Source organism: Lytechinus variegatus, chromosome 12, assembly GCF_018143015.1.
Source record: "Lytechinus variegatus isolate NC3 chromosome 12, Lvar_3.0, whole genome shotgun sequence".
Classification (NCBI taxonomy): domain Eukaryota; kingdom Metazoa; phylum Echinodermata; class Echinoidea; order Temnopleuroida; family Toxopneustidae; genus Lytechinus; species Lytechinus variegatus.
In genome coordinates, this window is record NC_054751.1 from 1,489,103 (window position 1) to 1,500,903 (window position 11,801).

Genomic DNA, 11,801 nt, shown 5'->3' on the forward strand with positions numbered 1-11,801 from the left:
AGAATAATGTTATGTAGTTAATCAGTATGATGGACAATGTTTGCTAATTGTAATATAATGTTGAAAATGATGTGACTTATATACGTTTCTTGTTGTAATGTGGAAATAAACTATACTAAAATCGAATCAAACACTCTGATTTTTTAAATATTATTTTAAATTATAATTTTGATTTAATTTGACTTATTTACCCTTGGTAGCGTGGTCAAGAATTTTTCATTTTTAATCAAGCATTTTTCGACCCCGTATTCCAATATTTGTATTTGTTTATGAATTATAGTTATAATCTATTGTACGTTATCTAAACGTCACATTTTATCAAAATTATTTGGTATGTGTTGTAATCATTCTTGTAAATCTTGATTTATCAATAAACACAGATATTCTTGCTTAACCCCACCCCCCATAAGAAATTCAGAATAAAATACGATGCTTAATCTATTCATTAAATAGTCAGGATTATAGATTTGATACTCCTCAGGGAGTGGAGATGGTGCACTTAATGTGTGGAACAGTGATGGATCTTATGACCGGGGTAATAATAAATGCAATGTGAAAGCGCTTATTATTATTATTATCATTATTATTATCATTTTTGTTATCATCATTATTATTATTATCATTATTATTATTATCATTATCATTATTATCATTATTATTATCATTATTATCATCATTATTATCATCATTATTTAGTGCACACATTCTACGTAATGATCAAGCATCATGCATAGAGCAGACCAATAATAATAATCATATTCCTTGCATACTGAATGCTATTCCTAGTTACATAAACATAAGAAGGTCGAGTTATAGGCCTACCCTCATTATTTCAATTGTGACGTAAAAATCAAGCAAAATATGCTGGCAGTTATTTATACAGTAAATGGATGAAGGGAAGGTCGAAAGTTGAAAAATACATACTACTCAGTGCTAAGCGATTTTTGTTATATTCACATAGATTATAAGTATACTTTATAGTATAAAGATGTTAGATGGAATATCAATGATAATGATAATGAAGTACTAATAACATAACGATACTTTCTTTATTTTGCCGAAACAGAAATAAATTCCCTTTCAAGGCGTTCTGAAACAGATAATGAGTTGGTGGAATTTGAAGAAAAAAATAACAATGATAATAGTATTCAAATCTATTGATACAATAATAAAATTCATTGTAAAAACTGTGGTGTTAAAACTGACATCAGTTCGTGTTAATAGAGGACCACACCCTGAGGTGTTAAAATTACACCCATTGAACATAACTGCCAAAGAGTGTTAATGTAACAACCAAAGTAGTTGCAAAACGCCTATCGTTGTTAAACCAACACCATCAATTTAACAGCGGTGTAGAATAACTGGTGTGGTTCTCTATGTACACCGGTTAACACCACATTTGTTGACGTTAAATTAATCTACGTCTGTAGGCTGTATTCTCTTTGGGAAAATTCATGATTTATCTTCATTATTTTGCTTAAAATGTATTTGAAGATCGTCGTCAGTGGCTGTGACTTTGTACTTGGTATAGTATTGAAAAGACCATAATTTTGGGAAAATCTATAGTTTGGACAGTTTGTACGAATTTTCCTCCAACTTTTTAGCCCTTCAAAGGCCTTTTATTGAGTTAAATAATATCAATATAATTATACACAAGCAAATATTATTACACAATCAATAAATGAACCCAAACAATAATAACAATACATGTCCTTTACATTTATCTCAAGAATGAAGTGTCATCCATATTTGTTTAAAAAGCCCGATATATTCTATCTCTCATCTTCATAATACTACATAGTTTTCTCTTTGCATTTGTACACACAAGTTTTTACTATTTGAATTTTTGACGAAATGATGTTGTTCGACTATACATACCAAGTAATTCAATGCATCATTTCTTTTCTCATCGAAACCAAAGATTATGTTATGTAAGATTTTGATTAATAGTTACTAGTATTCAAAATCAAAGTAAGAGATTGTGATCGAGAATGGAATTTATGTATATATTCAACATTACACAGTCAAACTTATATAGAGTTTTTCAATTGCCAATCATAATGATAATCGCAGAAGTAATGGAATACAACAAAATAGAACAATGCAATTTGAAAACGTTTCAGTGCATATCATCCTTTAGACATAATTTATTTTCGTGCATGAATTATTTTTGTCACACGTAAAGGGTTATGGAAGAGCCAATCATTATCATGTAAAAACGATGTTAAACACGTTAAGCAACGCTGTTTAAGCCCGTCACTCTAAAAACTATTGCTTAATATCTTAAGCAATTGTTTAAACTTTTTAAAACAACTTGTTTAAAAGTTTAAACAATAGTTGATAGAGTGACTGGCTTATAACAAGTGGACGTCATAGTGCTAAATATAGTGAAGATTTAATATAGTCTCTTGGCCATTACCACAAATGAAGAAATTTGTGAAATTGAAGAAAAGAAATGTTTATATAAAAAATGAGAAAAAAAATATGTAAAGGGATGGTCCGGGCTGAAATTTTCGGCATTTTGCTCAGTGAATTCTATTCTATGTATTAAGATATAAATATTTTCAGCCCGGACCATCCCTTCAAATATTCCGCTTTTTTTTCATTTTTTTTAATATAAACATTTCTTTTCTTCCATTTCACAAATTTCTTCATTTCATTCATTCATCAAAATCGGTTAACAAATAATAAAGTTATCGAAGTTTAAAGTGTAGCAATATTTTGTGAAAACAGTCGTCATGAATATTCATTAGGTAGGCTGATGATGTAAAATCTCCACTTTCCGTTTTCTTATGTTATTACATAAAAATCATAATTTTTTTCATTATTTTATACTTGTGTGAATAATAATATGTCTCCCTTATAAGGAAATAAGTTGCAGCAATAAATATCTAATGCACTAAATCAGTTGTCAATCCAATTTTTCTAGTTCTTGGAGGAAAAATTTGAATAAACCTAATTTCATATAATAAAATACAAAAGAACTAGTGGAGACGTGACATCATCAGCCCACCTAATGAATATTCATGACGACTGTTTTCACAAAATATTGCTAAACTTTAAATTTCAATAACTTTGTTATTTGTTATCCGATTTTGATACAATTTTCGGCATTTTGCTAAGTGAATTCTACTCTATTCATTAAGCTATACATACTTTCAGCCCGGACCATCCCTTTAAAATCAATTCATTGTGAAGGGTGGTGAAATTCAACACTCGTAATGAAAGGATTAAATGGAATTGATCACCCCTTAAAAGGTCAAGGAGTGACAGCATTAACACCCCTTGGCCATTCCTATACCATTAAACCGCCTTTTTTTACTGCGATATATTGTGATGGCAGTGTTGATGGTGCAGTGTCTTTACTTGGTGGTGGGGTGGGGCGGGGGGAGGGGGCGATGGAGGTATAATGCTGATTGAGTATATTTCAAGTTAATTAACCCATAATACTTCCTTTTGATACGATTAACCGTCGACTAAAGTCTATCGATACGAACTTATAACGATAATACGAAGGTCATTTTCTGTCCGAAAGGATGGGGGCAAAAGGGACGGGCAAAATTAATATGAGGGTATCCGAAACCTTTTCCAACCCCACCCACTTATTGCCCCTTTGTAGTCAAGGAAATTAATTGTATATAGGTAAGTCATTTGCTTCTAAAATAAGCTACATTGAGAAAGGGGCTCATTTATTTCTGCCCGGTAATTCTTAGTTCTGCCTGGTAATTTGTATAAATTTTATCTCTTATGCTGATCAGAGATGGCATCTCAAAGCGCTTTGTTTCTTGTGGAAAAGGAGCTATACTTGTATGATTATGGACTATTCTCATTGTTCATTGGGGCATCGATTAATGCCGTTGCTGTGTTTAAGTGTTTAACGGCGCTCTCATAAAAACAAAACCACAAAAATATATGCGCCACGCAGGTGCTAACTTTAATTAACGGGTCGTACTGTGACAGAGTGTCGCACTGCTGTTGATTAATATGATGATTGTAATATTTTTTAAAGGGCTAAACAACGCTATAACAATAAGCTGATTTCAATAAAATAGAAATTTAAGCAAAGATATAACACTGAAAATATCTTCAAAATCGGATGTGAAATACGACAGACATATGACATTCAAAATTTCGCTCAGTAGGTCCATGATTCCACAAAACAGTTAAATAGTTATATAGTTGCACATCATAGTCGGTATTAAGGAACCGATGACGTCACTCACTTATTATTATTTTTTTTATTTTGTTTTATGAAAAATATCATAGTCGGTATTAAGGAACCGATGACGTCACTCACTTATTATTTTTTTTTTGTATTTTGTTTTATGAAAAATATAACGTTTTAATAGTATTCAAGTTCAGTCCAAGTTCAAGTTTTATTTCATTTCTCAACTCAATACAAGATAAGGAACAATTACACAGATATAAAATGATAACCATACAAATCAATACAAATGAATATACATTGCAAGCAATATGACTACAAGAAAAGTAAATAAATATTTATTGTAAACACTAAATAACGTGATAATTATTAACCAATAACAAAATATACTATGGAAACAGAACAAAATGTAAGCCATTCTCTTTTTTTTTTTTGCAAGGCTACCTTTATAACTCTTTTTTTCTCAATAAATAAGGTTGAGTAAATGGAAGATCCACTAAAAAGCAGGGCTTGTTGAATGTGGACCCCTCAGAGAATTAATCAAAGATTTGTAAGTACAGGAATAAATCGAAAATGAGAATGAGAGAGAGAAAAAGGAATAAGGTTGATGTGATGGTAGATGAAGAAATACCGAGATTAAATTCTTCTTCCATTAGGAAGAAGAATTTAATCAAAAGGATAGGGATAGAATATCCTCATCATAACATACGTGAGAGGGTTTAGTATTATTTCTTAAAACGAAAATAGAAGCGGTTTTTTCGCCAACAATGTAATCAACTGCAGTAATTGAGAAACAAAATATAATAGGTGTTGGTTTAAAACAATGTCAGCAGGACAACGAAATGAACTTAGTTTTGAATTACTTTCAGTACACAATGCATAAAATGTATAAGTTAATTTATGTCCGAGACAATATAGGCTACTCATCCCCATCCGATACAGTATAGAGCTGAAATGCTCTTGGATTGTGTGTGAAGTGGCATTGCCATTTTTTTTCGATTGTTCTTTGGGCATGATGTTGCCATCATAAAATGATGAAAAGTGGCCCATTGTTGTAATATATTTCAATTTAGTTAAAGAGTCACCTTTTTTCAAATCTGCAAAACTGAAATATCGTATAATCCAAAGATTGAAGTATTTTTTTTTTACAAATGAACATGGATCACTTTAAGAGCTCTTAGAAGTTTTACAGGAATAAAATTCCTATGCTCAATATCACTAACCCTACAATATCATTTGCATATCGCTGTGATGTGCACATCTAACTTTATTGTGAAAAATAAGCGATTTTTTAAAAAGCATTATATTCTTTATTTTATATCCAATTTCGATGGAATTTTCAACATATTGTTATTTGATTTTTGTTATTCAATTAAAAAATGCACTTTATTATTATTATTATTATTTTTTTTTTTTTTGGGGGGGATGGGATGCTTCTTTCTCTTTCATGCCAGTACATAATATCAAGCAAAATGACAAGTCATTCTAGAAGTTATAACTTCTAGAATGACAGGTCATTTTGCTTAACGATGTTTCAGGTTTTTTTTTTACCTGAATCAACAGGACCAAGGGCAGATGTAGATCCTATCTGAGGGGCCGAAATGTAGTAGAGTACCCTCTTGGTTTCAAACCCTGGTCACCTAAATTATATATATATTTTCTCGATTTGTCTATGATATGGGTGAATTTAAACTGGGTTTGCAAATCTTACGTCAACGTAAATCTCAGATGACGATATTACTATGGTTTCCTTCATATGATATTAAAGAAATTAAGTTGAAAGAAAGAATTTAAGAATTGATTATTAAAACAAAATCAGAAAAGTGGAGATGGTAAATAAAGTAGAAAAGCGTACAACTGATACTCATCATTAAACATATAAAAAGCATATAACTTTTGTTTTAAAATGATCAATAAATCAATCAGTCAATACATTGAAAAAATTCCGTGCATTAGAATAAATGAAATCCAAATTTTTTTTGAAAAACACATCTCTAATAAAAAATTGATCAATAACAGGGCCTGTAAATAACATTATGGAAATACTATGCATGTTACATAATACTTATGAATTGTAACGTTAACCCTGGTAAATTTTAACCCTTACATGTTTATATTTCGGAAATGGGAGTTAAAAAGGTAGTATTATCATACAGGGCCCAATATTAACTTGTCACTTTAAAGCGGGGTTCATTAGGTGTATAAGAATGCAACGCCGCGGGTCTCTCTCGCCCGTAAATATTTTTTATCACCCAAAATGGCGGGAAGAATGCTGGTACCCTATCTTCTAAAAATTCTCTTATAAATTGGGGTTCTTTTCCAATTACGAATCACATGCAATATTCTCCATGTGTATGTGGAAGTTCTTCGTAGTGTTGGCCTCTCTTTCAAATTGGGTGATATAGAACTCAAAATCAGGCAAGGTTTTTCATCAAAATGCTTGTAATAAAAAAAATGTTTAAATTCTGGAAGTGGCAAGTTTGATGGAGGGATGATAGGCCTGCAAAGTGGAACGATTTGACCGAAGAGATGATACGATACTTGAGAATATATGAGCTCCAGTCGGAAATACATAAGGAGGCATGGTGAGTTTTAATTACTTTCTTTTTCTTATTTGAACATGTGCAGTTCTGGATATTGTGGGTTAGTGATATTGAGCATAGGAATTTCATTCCTGTAAAACTTCTAAGAGCTCCTAAAGTGAGTCAAGTTCATTTGTAAAAAAAGATACTACACTGTTAGAAAATTTATCCTTAAAATAAAAGAAGTTCCTGCAGCAGAGTCTCTAGAACACCTGTAATCTTACCAGATTGCGTAATCCTACATGAAATTGGTATTTGGTGGATGGAATCTTACAAATTTCCTCGAATAGAACATCATTTTCACCTTTTTAAACAGACCTGTTCTGTTAAATTGCAGAAAAAAATCATGTTTTATGAATTTACAGAATGATTCTGTTACTGCTTTCTGCAAAATCTGTAAATTTTTTCTGTAAAATCACAAGATTTTTAACAGTGTACGATCTGTAATCGACATTGCCGATACAATATTGTACGAGGTCGCAGTCACGTGGTCGCTGAAGAAACTTGAATTAGTAGATATTAATACATTGTATCATACGCTATATTCTGATGATGCAATGTATTTTTTCGCCACTTTTGAGGATGGTTGTACGAGTAGATTTCAAACACGTATTGATTTCAGGGTACTGTATAATACTACTACTACGAATAATATAGGATTTGTTTAGCGCACGTATATAAAGTATCATAAATACATAGATGTTATTCTTGATATAATTATATTGTCGTAAAACTTGTTGCAATTAAGTAAAGAGGGTGAATTATATTAGATGCAAGCGTGAAGAGAAAACTCTTTTCTCTTCTTACTCTGAGTTTAGATGACACATTTCACGTATTCCTGTTTGAATATATAATTTTCCATTTTTGATTTGATCATTTAATTCTATTTCTGCATTCACATCAGTATCATACTTTCAAAGTATACAGCATACTAAGGCAATATAAATAACAAAAACTATAGTAATAGCAGTAATATAAGCAGTGAAAATAAATATCACAAGATGTATTATACATTTTACAAAAATAATAATCTTTAAAGGAATGCAGGGGACCGCCAATGTGAGCCTGTTCAGTTTGATAAGTCATAAATCAAACGTTCAGTTTCATATAACATGATGAAAAGTACATAAATTATCTGAATGTCTTGAAGGGATTGCGATTAATAGCTGATTATGAATTATCCATGTCAAACCAGAACTTTTATTGTAAAGGACATTATATTCAATTCTGACCATAAACATGATCGGGAGATGGCGCTATTTAACTCTGCTGCCAATGACAAGGGTGAGAAATCCCAATTCCAAGTACAGAGGTGTAGTGGAACGCGGTCGTACGGCGAGTCGAAAACAACCGTTTTAGTAATTTTTTATTCAAACCACCTATACAGTGCGTATCAAAAAAGGGGACAGATTTGAAAAGTCTTTAAAAAATTGTTTCAAATTATCATATCTATATTTTGATGTTAATAGATGCCCTGATATCTAATCTTTGAAATGCAATTTTCAAAAATATATTTTGTTCATGCTTGAGCGAACATGTAAAAAACACATGTAATAAATTATGATATATATCGACGTGGTGAGGACGTTCCCAAATAAAAATGAACACATAATATTCTTTGTTGACATATCCGGACTTTGGCCCGAATTCACAAAGGAGGTTTAAACCAGGAGCTAGGTTTTTTTGTGAATTCGGGCCTTTATGTGTGAGGTGTGTGGGCACAGTGGCTGTTTGCAACTAGAATGAACAAAAAAAAAAATGAAGGGCCATACACGGCGTTTGGCGCTAAATTTATAAAACAACATTCTGATTTTATGATAGATTTCAACATAATATTCTCATTATGTAACCCCTTCCTTTCTCTTTCACTTATATTAGTCTCATTGTGAGAAACGGGGGGGGGGGGTTGGTGTAGGCTGCACTCTCCCAAATTGATTTTTTTTTCTTTTTAGTGTATACAAAATCCTTTAGTTTTATTTTCTATAATTAACACTTAAAAAGGCCCTCAAGGCGAGCTCCTTAATTGCCTTCCGCCCTGTCCCTAATCTCCGAAACACTTCTATATTATAAATCGATGCTTGTATCCCCCGGTCCCTCCCGTGATGGGTTAACCCACGGTTTGCCCTTGCAAGTACATGGAATTCGATGGAATGGGCATATTTAATGCATATTTCCAAATTATCAATAAATTTTAAGGAAGTGAAGAAGAGGGAGCCAAAATAAGGATAAGGACCGGGGGGGGGGGGCAAGCCCGGGAGCAGGATGGGAAAGATGAAGAATTCGGAAGCCAAAGGAACAGAGATACGAAGGGTTAACATGGTTAAAGAGACACACGGTCGGAAAATCGACTTTAATCACGTGATCAGGATCAGAAACGTTAAGGAGACACGTTGTCAGGCATGGAGAGATTCGACTTTAATCACGTGATGAGAAACGTTAAGGAGACACACTGTCAGGCATGGAGAAATTCGACTTAAATCACGTGATCTTGGATCGGAAGCGTTTTTAAGGAGACACACTGTCAGGCATGAAGAAAATCGACTTAAATCACGTGATCTTGTCAATGTGACCGATATAATGGGCATGAATATTATCCAGCAATGTCCAGTATATCGGTGACAATGAGATGGTCATGTGGTCATCGTACTTATGACGTCACCATTACCATGGCTACAAACATCGTCAACATGGATACAACATCATTTCCTATTTAGGTTCCTTTACCAGGTCGGGTTGGTCTGGTGGCAAGTTTTGGACTTCTTTGAAAGGGATTACAGTTCGAATTTAGCAGAAGCACGCAGTGGAGTCGAAATATAAGTCAAATTATATAAGTTGAAGTATAAATCGTAGTAGTCGCGTTAGTTGTATGATTCGTATAAGAAAAGTCGCATAAGTCGAATAATTTGTATATAATTATGTAGGTGATAAGTCGTATGAGCGTTACAGGTTGTTGTATTGACTCTTATTAGTTGACGGACTGAATTCTCCTCAGTTCTATTCTCCTTTTACTAAGAGTATTATGTCTTCTTCCAGTCTGGTACAGTCCGCCACTGGCGTATTATCGTACCTTAAACGTCATCAAACTTGATCACAAATATAATATATACAGAACCATTTTTGTTTTAAGTTTGAAGGTGTATAATTTAAATAGTTTTAATGATTTAATTATTCTCTTTTATAACTTAAATGATCCTATATAATATATGTAATAATATAAATGCTTTTAATCGTTCTCTTTTTCACATGAACATAGAGTTGCTCTCATGCAACAATGATGATAATAACTGGATGAATGGGTAGTTATTCCTTCTCTTTTATATTTCTTGAGTTAAATGAAAATAACTCAAATTGCATATACACAATAAAATTTAAATAAGTGGGTTAAGACGTTCGTCAGCTATGTAGGCAGATACTGATAAAGCTATTAACTGATAATGTCAACATTAAAAAATAGAAGCCATAATATCGTCAATTTTAATCAGGTTTCGATGGAATTGTCAGTGTTTTTCATCTCAATTTTACTCTCTTCATCCGATCGATATTAAAATCAGAACACCCTTTCAGAAAACATTGAAAAGATGCAGCTATATAAAATTATAGGCCCGATAGGGAAATTCGTCAAAAATAATTTCGAGCTAAATAGAATAAATTTGCAGGAGTTTCTGCATTTATTGTAAAGTAAAAATAAATTTACAATACATAAACATAATCGTAGTATGACATTACAGTACATTGTAATGTGACAAATTTATTGCAGTGTCATACAATGCAATTTAAGGATAAGACAAAGTAGTGAAAAAAACAACAACAACAAATGCAGTGGAAAACTATATAAGCAAAAGAAATGCCAATCTAATCATATTAATAATAATACTAATCATATTATGCTGATACTGGACTTTCTTGTAGCAATCGTTTGAATAATCACGATGATATATGAATGTAATCACCATTCCACCATATAAAATTGTTTCTACATTAATAAAAAATTGTTAAAATGATCAATAGGCCACGATTACAGGAAAGATGGTGACACGACATTTTCTCCTGCGACATTTGCTCCGGTCGTAATATCTCAGAGGGAATGGGGTTAGAGTTATAATAAAAAGTTTTTGGTTCAGAATAATGTAGAGATAAGGATTGGGGGTAATATAGTTTTGGACGTTAGATTTTATGTTTGGCTTAACTTTCAGGTTTTCCATCGGAGCAATTGTCGCCAGAGCAAATGTCATGGAACGGGATAGATAGCCGATCACAGTCCAGATCTTCCCATGACCAGTTCAGAGGTTCAAAGAAACACAAGATAGTTTGAGTTGGTCAACATAGTTGATCAATATCTGGACATTAGATTTTTCAACCAAATCGATCACCCCACCTCCCAAAAATCATCTTGACCACATCGTGATTGTGACGTCATCTATCATTCATCAGTGACCGGGTAAACGTTTCACAATGGAAAAAACAGTATAACTTTATCATGATGACCACCTGTTCTCATTAGATAAATGATATAAAGTTAGAAATCGATTTTAAGATGCTATATAGACGGAACGGTCATTTGGGTTGTGAAAGGATCTTACGATGATTTTGTAGTGGAATTAGAAGTAGAGGGTAGATTAAGAAGTAGAATTAGTTATAGAAGTAATTATAGTATAGGCGGTAGTAGTATATAATACTACTACTATTAGTAGCAGTATAATAGCAGCAGCAGCAACACCAGTAGTAGTAAAGTTGGATAGGAGTAGTAGTAGTAGTGTAGTAGTAGTAGTAGTAGTAGTAGTAGTAGTAAATTATGCACAATAATAGTGGCTGTATAAGGTATTTAAAAAACCCTACAAACCGAACATGGTGGCTCAGGGGTAGAGCGTCCGCCTCATGAACGGAGGTCGTGGGTTCGATCCTCGGCCGAGTCATACCAAAGACTTATAAAAATGGGACCTTCTGCCTTCTTGCTTGGCGCTCAGTATAGGAGAAGGGTAATAATAACATAATGTTATGCAGGGCCCGCTGGTAGAGCAGTTTCCTAACTGAAGTGGCTACCCTGAGTAAATGAA